Genomic DNA, 15,050 nt, shown 5'->3' on the forward strand with positions numbered 1-15,050 from the left:
GAGCCTATTACCTGACAGAGTATATATTATGAGAGGTGAGATTTTGCTTTGGGGGCTCACTTATAAGAAAGATGTTGTGATTCCCTGGAGAGTCTGAGTGGCCATTCAGAGCTCCTGGACTTCTCAGAGGTAAAGTCTCTCTCAGTGGTGAATGTAAAGCTTTGATTCAGGCAATAGAGTCCTGTCTGTTGCTCTTTATTTCCTCTTTGTATTTTTTATGTAATTAAAGAAGATCATTGACCCATTTTAAGTTGCTTTCCTTAGTAAAGCAGATCTAAGAACCTATACTAGCAGCCATCCTGGGTGTGCCAGTGTGGTTGCCATTACAATCTTCCAAAATAAGTGTGTTTTTTTGAGACTGCCCTGGTTCATTAGGGTTCTTTTTTCCCTGAGTTTATTGGTTACACTATGTTTTAGGCTCTTTCTGGCCAGAAGTATATATGCATTACCCTAGCTTCTTATTATCTTTAGTCTTGTCAAACCAGTGTCATTAAATCTTTTCTAAGTAAGAGGAACAATGGTTTTTCCCAACCAGATTCCATTTCTTTCATCCAAACACTAAAGGCAAGATTTCCATAATTCACCCCAGCAACTAACTATTCCCCAAGGCTAGGCAATGAATGAGTATCCTCAGCAAGTCATAGGGCTCCAGCAAGGACATGTGCTTGTGAGAAATATTCCAAGTACATTCCTTGAAGTGAATGTCTTCAGGGACTTGCTGTCTATTGTCCTACCAGTGGTATCAAAAATTCTTTATTGAGGCTACCCCAAAATAGTAGTAGAAGTAATAGTAGTTATAATAATGATAATAACTAACATTGATATAGCACCTGCTATGGGAGGTCCTAGGGGGCAGCTAGGGAGGCACAATGGATAGAGTGCTGGGACTGGAGTCAGGAAAATCTGAGTTCAAATCTAGCCTCAAATGCTTACGAGCTCCATGACCCTGGGCAAGTCACTTAACCCTGTTTACCTCAGTTTCTTCATCTGTAAAATGAACTGGAGAGGGAAATGGTAAACTACTCCAGTATCTTTGCCAAGAAACCTCAAATGGGGTCTCAAAAAGCCAGACACCAGTAAAACAACTGAAGAACTATGATATTCTATACACTGTATTAAGAACTTTACAATTATTATTTCATTTGATCCTCACAACAACCCTGGGAGGTAGGTGCTATTATTAATCTCATTTTACAGATTAGAATCTGAGGCAAATATGTTGCATCCTCCCAGTGGGATGGACTATTTTATTTTATCTTTGCAATCCTAGCACTAAGCACTGTACCTAGCAAATAGCAAATACTTAGTAAATAGGGCATATGGATATATGGACTGGCATCTCTGGTGTGAGGGCTTCCCTTTCAGGGCTTCTCATCCACCTTTGGTGTCTACTTGTCACTCTCTCATCTGTGTCTCTCATCTGTGGTTCCAAGAAGCTGTAGCATGCTCACCCTGATAAAACTACCTCTGCAGACAGTCTAAATCAGGTTGAGGGTAACCAACAATGAGTGAGGGGTATATCTACTCCAAGCTTATGAAGATCTCCTGCATTGGGTAAGTTTGGATTTGGGTGGAGAATGATGGATTGGGTGGAGAACAATTTGTTCTAATGGCCATGAAGTTGGCTTTAAGCAAGCACTGTGGAGCACTTAAAGCTTGATCAAAGTTGCCAAGGTCATCTACTGCATCCTGGGCCATACTTACTAGTCTTGACTTATTTCTTGCCACTGGACTTTGATTACTCTGGAAAAGAGAGTGAGGCTGATAACTTTGTTCAACTGCTTCCCTTAAATCCAGTTCACACAGGAGTCAAGACATCACCCTGTGATGTCATTCGTCTTCCGAAAACGAAGTATAAACAACAACTTACTAAATGGTTGTTGAATTGAGTTGGATTATCCCATCAACAGTTTTGAGCAGATAATAAAATACTCCTGAACTACATGTTGTAATTCACTTAAGAGTCTTGATATTCAGTAATTGAAAAATGAACTTTAGATATTTGAAAAAACATGAAAAAGAAATAATGAACAGTTAAAGGTTTTTATCAGTTACATTTTAAGAAAGAAGAATCCATACAAACTTATTGATCTAAACTGTACATGTTGCCTTTCAACATACGCAGATATTCTCTCAGAGATTGTAGGATTTTGTGAGTTGTAATATGATCAGTACCAGCTTGAAGTGTTTGGTTAACAAATTGATGCAATGCTTAACCGTGACAGAGTCTGGATGAAATGTTCCAGGGTACTTCTGAAAATGATCCAAATTACTCTCATTGGCAGGAGAGGAGAATGTGAAGAGGTAAAAAGGAATGTAATGTTATCAGCAACCAAGGACTTCTCTACTCATAAATCATCTTCTTGGTCACAGAATTAGTGGGCTCCTGAATTCCTCATTACTTCCTGGAACACAGGTTGTGGTTTAGTGACACAATTCCATCATATTCTATCCAACCAAGTGGTTACTATTTCTCCTCAGCACATAAGAAATGCCTTACTGAGCCTTGCTTATTGTCCATCAAGCAAGTCTTTTGTCCTCATTGATGTCACTGGTCAGAACCATGTTTTTTTTGTTGTGAGAAGCACTATGGTATATAGTATAAAGAGTGCAGAACTTAGAGTCAAGTGATATGGCCTTGTCTCACTTCTAAAAATTATCAGCTCTGTGACTAAAAGCAAGTCACGTCATCTCATTTCAGCCACAAAAACATGGCACTATAATATTTGTACTATTTCATAAGATTGTTTTAAAGAAAGCACTTTAAACTTCCACCCCTGCTGAAGTGATTTTATATAGGAATTAATTAAAAGAGGGAAAGTATTAGAATTAAAAGGGACTGGAAAAAGCTTCCTGTAGAAGATGGGATTTTAGTTAGACTTTGAAGAAAGCTAGGAGGCAGTGCTGAGGCAGACAATCATTCTGGGCATGGTGAAATAGCTGGCAAAAATGGCTGGAATCTAGAGATGAAGTATCTTGTTCATAGAATGCAAGGTCATTACTGGATTAAAGAATATATTGCAGGAAATGCGATACAAAAGACTGGCGAGATGGTAGTGGTGTGGGTAGGTTACGAAGTACTTTGAATGCCAAATGTATCTTATTATTTTTAATCCTTCTATGATAACATATTTGGATCCAGGAGGAAGACTTTCTAGATTTAAGGAGAGATATAGAAATTGGTCATGGAAATGCTTTCAGAGATCAATTAGTTCCACCCTGTTATTTTTATAAATAAGGAAACTGATACCTGCTAAGTGAAGTGTCTTGCCTAAGGTCATTAGTAAATAACAATAGCAACTGAGAAGGAAAGCAATTTGATATAGGTTATGCATGTGTTAATTATATAAAAGATATTTCCATATTAGTCATATTATAAAGGAAAAAAAAGACCAAAATAAAAACCCAAGAATAATAAAGTAAAAAAAAGTGTGTTTCACTATGTATTCAGATTCCATCAATTCTTTCTCTGGGGCTGGATAGCATTTTTCATTATAAGTCCTTCAGAATTGTCTTGAATCATTGTATTGCTTAGAACAGCTAAGTCATTCACAACTGGTCATCTTACAATATTTCTATTTCTGTGCAGGATGTTCTGCTGGTTCTGCTCATTTCACTTTGTATTGTTTCAAGTAAGTCTCTCCAGGTTTTTCTGAGAGCACCTAGCTCACCATGTCTTATACCACAATAGCATTCCATCACAATCATGTACCATGAATTGTTCAGCCACTCCTCAGTTGATGGGCATCCCCTCAATTTCTAATTCTTTGCCACCAGAAAAGAGTTGCTATAAATATATGGGCATATTTCCAAATTGCTCTGCATAATGGTTGAATCATTTCATAGTTCTACCAATGGCGCATTAGTATCTTAATTTTCCCACACCCCCACCAATATTTATAATTCTCCTTCCCCATCCTATTAAACAATCTAATTAGCATGCAGTAGTACCTCAGTATGGTTTTAATTTGCATTTCTCCAATCAATAGTGATACAGAGCATTTTTTAAAAATGTGGCTCTACTTAGCTTTGATTACTTAATCTAAGAACTGTCTTCATTTTTTATCATTTGTTAATTGGGAAATGGCTCTTATTTTATAAATTTAACTCATTCCTCTATGTATTTGAGAGATGAGGGCTTTATCAGAGAAACTTGCTCCAAAATTTTTGTCACAGTTATGATTACTAACTGTATTTCCCTCCATCCTATATCCCCCTGTTTATTCTGTTCTCTCTCTCTCCTTTCACTCCATTCTTCCTCAAAAGTGTTTGCTTCTGACTATTGCTTCCCCTAATCTAACTTCTATGAGCAACTCTCCCCCAGCCATTCTTTTATCCCCTTACCCTCATACTTTCCTGTAGGGTAGATAGATTTTGATACCCAATTGAGTGTATATGGTATTCCCTCTTCAAGCCAATTCCAATGAGAGTAAAGTTCAAGATTTCCCTGACACCTTCCCCATCTTCCTCTCCACTGTAATAGCTTTCTTGCATCGCTTATGTGAGATAATTTACCCCATTCTACCTGTCCCTTTCCCTTTCTCCTAGCACATTCCTCTTTCGCACCTTTTATTTTCATTTTTAAAGATATCATCCTATCATTCATTTATTTATATATATATATATATATATATATATATATATATATATATATATATATATATATATATATACATATTACTTCTAACTGCCCTGTTAATGAGAAAGTTTTTTATGAGTTGCTAATATAAGTTTTCCCATGTAACAATGCAAGCAGTTTATCCTCATTAGGTCCCTCATGATTTCCTTTTCCTGTTTACCTTTTTATGCTTCTCTTGAGTCTTGCATTTAGAAGTCAAATTTTCTATTTGGTTCTAGTCTTTTCACCAAGAATACTAGAAAGTCCTTTATTTCATTGGATTTCCATTTTTTCCCCGAAGGATTATACTCAGTTTTGCTGGGTAGGTGATTCTTGGTAATAATTCTAGCTTCTTTGATCTCTGGAATATCCTACCCCAAGTCAAAGGATCATTTAATGTAGAAGGTGTTAAACCTGGTATTATCCTGACTGTGGCTCCATGATACTTGAATTGTTTCTTTCTGGCTGCTTGCAGCATTTCCTCCTTAACATGGGAGCTCTGGAATTAGACTATAATATTCCTGGGAGTTTTCATTTTGGGGTTTCTTTCAGGAAGCGAAAGGTGGATTCTTTCAATTTCTATTTTACCACTAATTCTACAATATCAGAGAAATTTTCCCTGCTAATTTCTTGAAAGATGATACTGAGACTCTTTTTTTTATTTATTAGGATTTTTTATTTTAGTTTGCAATGCTCAGTTCTGCATGATCCTGAATTCCAGATTTTCTTTGCCCCCTCCCAGCTTCCTCCCCAAGATGGTATGGAATCCGATATATCTTCTACATAGAACTTCACATTGAACTTATTTACACAATAGACAAAGTGTAAAGAAGAATTATTACCAATGGAATGAATCATGAGAAAGAAGAAACAAAACCAAAAAAAAAAACCCCAAAACCAAAAACAAAAGAGAGAAAAAAACAAACGAACAAAAAAAGGAGAGCAATCAGTTTGCCTTAATTTGCATTCATCTCCATAGTTCTTTCTCTGGATGTAGACATCTCTCTCCCTCATGAGTCCTTTGGAGTTGTCTTTGAACCTTATATTGCTGAGAAGAGCTAAGTCTATCAAGGTTAGTCATCACAGAATCCATATATGTGTGGTTGTGTATAATGTTCTCCTAGTTCTGCTGCGCTTACTCAGCATTATATTGTGTAGGTTTTTCCAGGTTATTATGACGTGTGTATCTTCCCCATTTCTTATAGCACAATAGTATTTCATTACATGCATATACCACAACTTGTTCAGCCATTCCTCAATTGATGGGCATCCCCTTGATTTCCAGTTCTTTGCTACTACAAAAAGAGCTGCTATAAATATTTTTGCACATATGGGTCCTTTTCCCACTTGTGTGATCTCTTTGGGATACAACCCCAGTAGTGGTATTGTTGGGTCAAAGGGTATGAACATTTTTATAGCCCTTTGGGCATAGCTCCAAATTGCTTTCCAGAATAGCTGGATCAGTTCACAACTCCACCAGCAATGTAATAGTGTTCCAATTTTCCCACATCCTCTCAAGCATTTATCATTTTCCTGTTTTGTCATTTTAGCCAATCTGACAGGAGAGATGTGGTACCTAAGTGTTGTTTTGATTTGGATTTCTCTAATCCATAGTGATTTCAAGCATTTTTTCATATGCCTATAGATATCTTTAATTTCCTCCTCTGAAAACTGCCTGTTCATATCCTTTGATTATTTCTTAATTGGGGAATGACTTGTATTCCTATAAATTTGGCTCAGTTCCCTGTATATTTTAGAGATGAGGCCTTTATCAGAGATACTAGTTGTAAAGATTTTCTCCCAATTTTCTGCTTCCCTCCTAATCTTTGTTGCATTGACTTTTTTGTGCAAAAACTTTTCAATTTAGCATAATCAAAATTATCCATTTTGCATTTTGTAATGCTCTCTATTCCTTGTTTTGTTATAAATTCTTTCCTTTCCCATAAATCTGATAGGTAAACTATTCCTTGCTCTCCCAAACTACTTTTGGTGTCAGCCTTTATTCCTAAATCATGAACCCATTTTGACTTTATTTTGGTATATGGTATAAGATATTGGTCTATGCCCACTTTCTGCCCTACCATTTTCCAATTTTCCTAGCAGTTTTTGTGAAATAGTGAATTCTTAGCCCAGAATCTGGATTCTTTGGGTTTATCAAAGAGTAGATTGCTATAATCATTGACTACTGTGTCTTGTCTAAACTATTCACTGATCCATGACTCTGTTTCTTAGCCAGTACCAAGTAGTTTTGATAACTGCTGCTTTATAGTACAGTTTAATATCTGGTATGGCTAGGCCACCTTCCGTAGCATTTCTTTTCATTAATTCCCTATATATTCTAGACCTCTTGTTCTTCCATACGAATTTTGTTATTATTTTATACAGCTCTGTAAAATAATTTTTTGGTAGTTTGATGGGTGTGGCACTGAATAAATGAATTAATTTAGATAAAACTGTCATTTTTATTATGTTAGCTAGGCCTAAGCATGAGCAAATGATATTTTTACATTTATTTAGATCTGACTTTATTGTGTGAAAAGTGTTTAGTAATTATATTCATATAGGCCCTGGGTTTGTCTTGGCACATAGACTCCCAAATATTTTATAGTGTCTACAGTAACTTTGAATGGAATTTCTCTTTCTATCTCTTGTTGTTGGGCTTTGTTAGTAATGTATAGGAATGCCAAGGATTTATGTAGTTTTTTACTTGATTCTCTAAGATTCTCTAAGTAAATCAGCATATCATCTGCAAAAAAGTGATAATTTAGTTTCTTCTTTGCCTATTCTAATTCCTTCTATTTCTTTTTCTTCTCTTATTGCTACAGCTAACATTTATAGTACCAAATTGTATAGTAGGGGTGATAATGGACATCCTTGTTTCATCCCTCATCTTATTGGGAATGCATCTAGTTTATCCCCATTACAAATAATGCTTTTTGATGGTTTTAGGTAGATGCTATTTATAATTTTAAGGAAAGTTCCATTTATTCCTATGCTTTCTAGGTATTTTAATAGGAATGGGTGTTGTATTTTGTCAAATGATTTTCTGTATCTATTGAGCTGATTGTATGGTTTTTGCTAGTTTTGTTGTTGATATGATCAATTATGCTGATAGTTTTCCTAATATTGAGTCAGCCTTGCATTCCTGGAATCAATCCTACCTGGTGATAATGTATTATTCTTGTGATAAGTTGCTGCAATCTTTTTGCTAATATTTTATTTGAAATTCTTGCATCAATATTCATTAGGGAGATTGGTCTATAATTTTCTTTCTCTGTTTTGACTCTTCCTGGTTTTGGTATCAATACCATATTTGTGTCATAAAAAGAATTTGGTAGCACTCCTTCTTCACATATTTTTCCAAATAGTCTATAAAGTATAGAAATTAATTGTTCTTTGAATGTTTGAGAAGAGCAGTATTTGAGCTTTACTCTCATTGGATTTGGTTCAAGAAGGTAATAACTTACCCTGATATGGCTCGAAATCTAACTTGTCCTTCAGGCAGTAGGAGAGGAAAGGGGAAAATGGTCGGGGGGTAATAAGAAGGGAGGGAAGAATTAACAAGGGGAAAACGGTAAGATAAGGGAGGGGAATCAAGAGAGTGGATAAACTGAGGAAGGCGACAGTCAAAAGAAAAACTCTGTTGAGGAGTGGAAGGGGAAAGAGAGAAATAAAAACATAAATGGGGGGAAATAGGATGGAGAAAAAGACACAGATAGTAAGAACAACTGTGAATATGAATGGGATGAAGTCTCCCATAAAATGGAAGTGGATAATAGACTGGATTAACAACCATAATCCTACAATATGCTGTTTACGAGAAACACATTTGAAACAGGAGGATACACACAGGGTAAAGGTAAAAGGCTGGAGTAGAATATATTGTGCTTCAGCTAAAAAAAAAAAAGCGGGGGTAGCAATCGTAATTTCAGACAAAGCAAAAGTAAAGATAGATCTAATTAAAAGAGGTAAGGAAGGACACTACATCCTGCTAAAAGGCACCATAAACGATGAAGCAATATCATTATTTAACACATATGCACCAAATGGTATAACGGGCACATTCTTAGAGGAGAAGTTAAGGGAGTTACAGGAAGAAATAGATAGAAAAACCGTACTAGTGGGGGACCTCAACCTCCCCCTCTCTCATCATGATAAATCCAACCTCAAAATAAACAAGAAAGAAGTTAAGAAGGTGAATAGAATTTTAGAAAAGGCAGATATGATAGACCTCTGGAGAAACCTGAATTGGGATAAAAGGAAAAAAATACTCTTTTTCTCAGTGGTGCATGGCACATACTCAAAAATTGACCATGTACTAGGGCATACAAACCTCACAATCCATTGCAGAAAGGCAGAAGTAGTCAAAGCATCCTTTTCAGATCATGATGCAATAAAAATTATTTGTAACAAAGAAACATGGCAAAATAAGCTAAAAATAATTGGAAACTAAATAATCTAATTCTAAAGAATGAGTGGGCCAAAGAACAAATCATAGAAACAATTAATAACTTCATTCAAGAGAATGACAATAATGAGGCAATATACCAAAACTTATGGGATGCAGCAAAAGCAGTTCTTAGAGGAAGTTTTATATTTCTAAATACTTACATGAGTAAAATAGTGAAAAAGGAGATCAACAAATTGGGCATGCAACTGAAAAACTAGAAAAAGAACAAATTGAAAATCCCCATTAAATACCAAATTAAAAATACTGAAAATCAAAGGAGAGATTAATAAAATTGAAATCAAGAAAACTTCAATCAATAAATAAAATGAAGAGCTGGTTTTATGAAAAAAACCCAATAAAATTGATAAACCTTTGGTCAATTTGATTAAAAAAGAGAAAAAATAAAATCAAATCACCAGTATCAAAAATGAAAAGGGTGAATTCACCTCCAATGAAGAAGAAATCAAAACAATAATTAGGAATTATTTTGCCCAATTGTATGCCCATAAATTTGACAAACTTAGGGATATAGATGAATATCTACAAAAATATAAATTAAAAAAAAGAAAAAAAAAGAAAAAAAATTAAAAAAAGAAAAAAAAAGAAAAAAATAATATATAAATTGCCCAGGTTAACAGAAGAGGAAGTAAAATACCTTAATAACCCCATCTCAGAAAAAGAAATTGAGCAAGCCATCAATGAACTCCCTAGGAAACAATCTCCAGGGCCAGATGGTTTTACATGAGACTCCTTTTTTGATCATGGCTTTCAGATAGTCCAATAATTTTTAAATTATCTCTTCTGGATAAGTTTTCCAGGACAGTTGTTTTTGTACTAAATTATTTTACATTGTCTTCTGTTTTTTCATTATTTTTGATTTTGTTTTATTTTTTTTTCTTGACATCTCACAAAGTAATTAGCTTCCACTTACTCTGTTCTAAATTTTAAGGAATTATTTTCTTCAGTGAGCTTTTGGGTCTCTTTTTCTCTTTGGTTAATTCTCCTTTTTTTAATTTTTGACATTTATTTCTTTATTTTAAGTTTTCAACATTTACTTCCATAAGGTTCTGAGTTCCAAATTTTCTCCCCATCTCTCCCCTCCCCTGTGTAATTTGATATAGGATCTACATATACATTCATATTGAACCTATTTTCACATTAGTCATGTTGTAAAGAAGAGTTAGAACCATTGGGGGAAACCATGAGAAAGAAGAAACAAAAAAAAAGGAAAGAGCAAACAATATGATTCAATCTGCATTCAGACTCCATGGTTCTTTTTCTGGATGGGGACAACATTTTCTATCATGAGTAGTTTGATGTTGTCTTGAATCCTTGAATTGATAAGAGATAAGTCTATCAAAGTTAGTCATTGCACATTGTGGCTGTTACTGCATACAATCTTCTCCTGATTCTGCTCACTTCATTCAGTATCAGTTCAAGTTTCTCCAGGTTTTTTTTTTGAAGTCTGCCTGCTCTTAATTTCTTATAGCACAATAGTATTCTGTTACATTCATATACCACAACCGTTTCAGCCATTCCATAACTGATGGGCCTCCCCTTAATTTCCAATTCTTTGCCACCACAAAAAGAGCTGCTGTAAATATTTTTGTATATGTGGGTCCTTTTCTCATTTGTATGATGTCTTTGGGAGACAGATCTTGTAGTGGTATTGCTGCGTCAAAGGGTATGCACAATTTTATAGCCCTTTGGGCATAGTTCCAAATTGCTTTCCAAAATGGTTGAATCAGTTTACAACTCCACCAACAATGCATTAGTGTTCTAATTTTCCCACATCTTCTCCAGCATTTATTATTTTCCTATTTTGTCATATTAGGCAATCTGATAGGTATGATTTGCTATCTCAGAGATGTTTTGATTTGCATTTCTCTAATCAATAGTGATTTAGAGCATTTTTTCATATGATTATAGATAGCTTTAATTTCTCCATTAGAAAACTGCCTGTTCATACCTTTGACCACTTATAAATTGGGGACTGATTTGAATTCTAATAAATTTAACTCAGTTTTCTGTATATTTTAGAAATGAGGCCTTTCTCAGAGACACTGGTTGTAAAAATTCTTTCCCAGTTTTCTGCTTCCCTCCAAATCTTGGTTGTGTTGGCTTTGTTTGTGCAAAAACTTTTCAAAATTATCCATTTTGCATTTCATAATGTTCTCTATCTCTTATTTGGTCATAAATTCTTCCATTCTTCAAAATGTCACAAGTAAACTATTCCTTGCTCTCGCACTTTGCTTATAGTATCAGGCTATATATCTAAATTGTATACTCATTTTGACTTTATTTTGGTATACAGTGTAAGATGCCTAGGTTTTATGCCTAGGTTCTGCCATATTATTATTTCAATTTTCCCAGAAGATTTTGTCAAATGGTGAGTTCTTATCCCAGAAGCTGGAGTCTTTGTGTTTATCAGGCCAATTCTGTTTTTAAAGGAGCTTTTATCTCCAGTGAATTTTTCTATGCCTTTTCCATTTGGTCAATTCTCCTTTTCAAGGCATTCTTCTAGTCATTGGATTTTTCATACCTCATTTACATTTGGCCTATTCTTTTTTTAAGGTGTTATTTTCTTTATTTTTGTGCTTCCTTTATTAAATTATTGACTTGTTTTTTCAGGATTTTCTTGCATCACTCTCATTTCTCTTCCCAATTTTTCCTCTGTCCCTCTTACTGGATTTTTAATATTCTTTTCGAGCTTTTCCATGGCCTGAGACCAATTCTTATTTTTCTTGAAGAGTGGATTTAGGAATTTTGACTTTGTTGTCTTCTGATTGTGTGTTTTTATCTTCTTTGTCAACATAGTAATTTTCTAAGGTCAGAATTTTTTTTCTGTTGTTTGCTCTTTCTTCAGTCTATTTCTTGACTTTTAACTCTTTGCTAAAGTTGGGTCCTACTTCCTCGGTGGAGGGCATGCTGTCCCAAGCTTCAGGGATAGCTATGCAGCTATTTTCAGAGATACTTCTAAGGACCTGTAAGTTTTCAGTTTTCCCAAGCTGCTACAATCTAAGAAGAGGTCTGTGTCTGCTCTCCTGGTCTGTGCTCTGATCTGTGAGAGACCACATGTACTCTTTTCTGCACTGGAACTGTGATGCGGGTTCTTGCTCCACTGTAGCCAGAAGCTCTGAGGTGCTAGCACTTTTCTTCAGCCTGGGACTGTCACCCAGGACTGACAACCTGGATCTGAGTAAGGGCTAAGCCACAGAGTCCTGCCCCCAGTGCCAGCAAAGAGACCCTTGTAATCTTCCTCTGACCACTTGTTCGACCCCTTTACCATCTGTGGGCTGAGAACTCAGGCAGCACCCACAGCAACTGCTGATTTATTCACTCCAAAGGCCTGCTCCTGGTTTGCTGGGGCCTGGTCTGAGCTGGCATGGCCTGTGCTGCGCTGTGTTTCACTCTCACTGAGGGTTGAGTGACCTTTTCTTATAAACATTTAAATTGTGTTCGGCTGGAAAACAATTTCACCCCATGCATTTGTGGCTTCTCTCACTCCAGTAATTGTTTTAGGGCATTATTTAAAGACCTTTGAAGGGGTTTGGGGGAAAACTCAAGGGAGTCCCTACCTTCTCTCTGCTCTCTGTGCTCCACCCTCTTTATTTGAAAGGTTATCTTTGAAAAAAGTTGCATATTAATAGCTAATTGATCACAGGAAGTTGAACCTGTGATTTCCATTGTTCAGCTTTGAAGCAACCAATTTTTCCATTAAAAGAGAACTTCTCCTAGTCCCTCAAGGTAGTAATAGCTAGATTACCTGTAGTCTTTTGTAGTAACATCAGGTTGTCTATAAGCACAATGAAATAAATTAGGTCTGTGCCCTGATTCATCGCTATAACAATGTGCAAGGAGTATAAGGAATAGTTTAGGAAGGACTGATGTTAGCAAGAGTGATGTGGGAGTGTGGATAAGCTTGTGATATGGGCATCACTTTAACCCCATTTCATTTTTGTACTGACTACCAGAAAGGCAAAGGAAGGAGCATACATAGTTAACAATGAATGGAAGTGTGTTAAAACCTGGTAGCCATCTTTTTCTACCTGCTGTTGGCTAATTTGAGAGTGAGATTTCACTTCAATCCATTTCATACATGTCCTGCTGATGCTAAGAGATATTATTCTGAAAAAAAAAAACACTTTCAACCCTGTACTCTCCAGTGAGTCATTTTTCTTCATGCTGTTGTTTCAGCAACTAGTGCCTAATGAATTCATGCTGAAAAACTGAACCATTGACAGACCAGCCAGAATAGGTAATCATCCACATTAGAAAAGTTCAGAGAATTAGTTGGTACTTGGCTATGATGAGTAAAAGCATACCTGGGCTCTAGTGACTGCAGCCATAAGTGGCTCTATTTAGGAAATCTTTGCTATTCCTCATGCTCTTTGGTTTCCTTCATAATTCATAATACTACCATGATTTTTACTTGGACATCCAATCAAATTCAAAGATGTCTGTGTTATTAATAAATCAGTTATAGCATGCATAATTAATGGTATAGAATTGGATGTCTAAAGGGCATACCATAGATCTTTTTTTAAGAGTGGACTTGCCACATTATTATGAGAAAGAATTCTTGGTCAGATCACCATCTTTGAACTGAACAATTCAGTCCTCATTGTCTATTGATAGCCCTTTGATTATGATGAATGTAATATTTTCCTATGAAGATTCAATATTTTCAGAGATGTCAAGTAAGGCAAGGGATTTCTCCTCTTTAACATGGTCATGAGACCAGTATATTAAGAGGATCTATATCTGAACTTTAGTAAAGGAATGGACAGTCTCACATGATATCTTTTTGGATGAGATGCCTGGAGGATGATACATTGACATAGCTTCTTAATTGATTGAACAGTCAGGACAAAAGAGTGTTGATTGAGTGATTGATATCAACTTGCAAGGAGGTTTCTGGTCTAACGGTGTGTTTCATAGTCTATTCTTAGACTGGTTCTGCTCACCATTCTTCTATTATTTGAGTGAGGACCTACATGTTGTGGCAATTAAATTTTTTAGGCACCAGTTATCTGGAACATCTTTACAAGTAACTAATGTTTTCCCTGGGATCAAATATCAACTTCTCTAGGCATTTAAAGATCTTAAAAAGATTTGTACATTGCTATATTTCAGTCGAATTACATATTACTCTCTTCTACTGTCTAGATTCCAGACGTACAGAACTACTCCCTCTTCCTCTCATATTATGCTCCATCTCCCACCTCCATACCTTTGTACCAGTTATCCCCCATGTTTAAAATGCTTTCTGTCTTTACTTCCACCTCTTGGACAACTTAATTTCCTTTCAGGACTCAGCTGATGTATTATATTCTACATGAGACATTTCCTAACTTCTCTTCCCGCTTCCTAGCTAGTAATGCTTTCATCTCCAAGGGTTACTTTGCATCTGATTTGCATATGTCTTATATATACTTTTATATGCAGATCCTTGAAGGCTTGTTTGTTTTTGTATCCCTCGTGCTTACATACAACCATGCCTGGGATATATTAAGTTCTTAAATTCTTTTTTATTGATTGAGGATAAATAGAATGTCCCACGAGTTCTCTCAAAGAGCACTGCTATGCATATGTTTGCATATAAGGATTCTTTCTGTTACTGAACTCCTTGGGCATCATATAGGTCATCAGAGACTTAGAGCCATATGTCTAGGATTAATTTGTTCCTCATAGCTACAGAGGGCAGTAGTAGAACCAATAAGTCAGTTACCTGGAAGGTAAATTTCTGCTCTGAGGGAAGGACTTTAGAAACAACAGAGATGTCTAAAACTAGAATGGGCTACCTCATTAGGTAGTGAGTTTCTCATCATTTGTTGTATTGAAAAAATATCTGGGAAAAATGCTTGTAGGGAATGCAATTGGAAAGGAAAAATAGCAGAATAATTTTGTTATTTTAAAATGATTTCAAATTATGTAGCAACATTCCCTAGTCAACATTATCATACATTTAAAGCTGTAGAA

This window comes from Trichosurus vulpecula, chromosome 1 (genome assembly GCF_011100635.1).
Source record: "Trichosurus vulpecula isolate mTriVul1 chromosome 1, mTriVul1.pri, whole genome shotgun sequence".
Classification (NCBI taxonomy): domain Eukaryota; kingdom Metazoa; phylum Chordata; class Mammalia; order Diprotodontia; family Phalangeridae; genus Trichosurus; species Trichosurus vulpecula.